Genomic DNA, 941 nt, shown 5'->3' on the forward strand with positions numbered 1-941 from the left:
TTTTGAGAGGCATTGCCTCAGGAGTCCACCTCAAGGGAATTTCAAAGTTGAAAGCATTGAGAAATTATATAGATAATTGCAGATCGAAAGCAACATACTTTATGTGGGATTTTTCCACTACGGCCACCTGAAGGCAGAACCTGCTATTTCTAATTCTAAAGCCAGCATAGACTTTATCACCTAGGAGGACCTTGACTCAACATTCAGGTTTCAAAGGCATGAAGTCTTTAGACATTTAAAAAGTTAAACAAAATTCAGGATGCATGGGGTTTCTTCTGATGACTCAGAGAAACAGATAAATGAGTCTGCTGAAGAGCACAAAAACAAAAGCATCAATGAAAGCTAATTCTTCTTGTTGTGTCTACTTCTCCAGCTCATATTTATTTCCACTATTGCATATGTTTCCACAGTGAGCTTAGTATCCTCTACATGTGTAACTATCTGCCTCTAACCCAGGACAAAGTAAGTATTGTTGCAATATCTCTACCGCACGAATCCCAGCGACCGATAAGGTCCCACAGAGTTGACCTTCTCCGGGTCCCGTCGACTAAACAATGTCATTCGGTGGGTCCCAGGGGAAGAGCCTTCTCTGTGGCGGCCCCGGCCCTCTGGAACCAACTCCCCCCAGAGATTAGAACTGCCCCCACCCTCCCTGTCTTTCGTAAACTACTCAAGACTCATTTATGCCATCAGGCATGGTGGAGTTAAGATATTCCTCCCCCCTAGGCCATTCCAAGTTATGCATGGTATGTTTGTGTGTATGTTTGTGTGTATATTATAAGGGTTTTTAGTTGTTTTATTAATTGGATTTCTACATGCTGTTTTTTATCATTGTTGTTAGCCGCCCCGAGTCTGCGGAGAGGGGTGGCATACAAATCCAATAAATAATAATAAATAATAATAATAATAATAACAACAACAACAACAACAACAACTCAATT

This window comes from Erythrolamprus reginae, chromosome 1 (genome assembly GCF_031021105.1).
Source record: "Erythrolamprus reginae isolate rEryReg1 chromosome 1, rEryReg1.hap1, whole genome shotgun sequence".
Classification (NCBI taxonomy): Eukaryota; Metazoa; Chordata; class Lepidosauria; order Squamata; family Dipsadidae; genus Erythrolamprus; species Erythrolamprus reginae.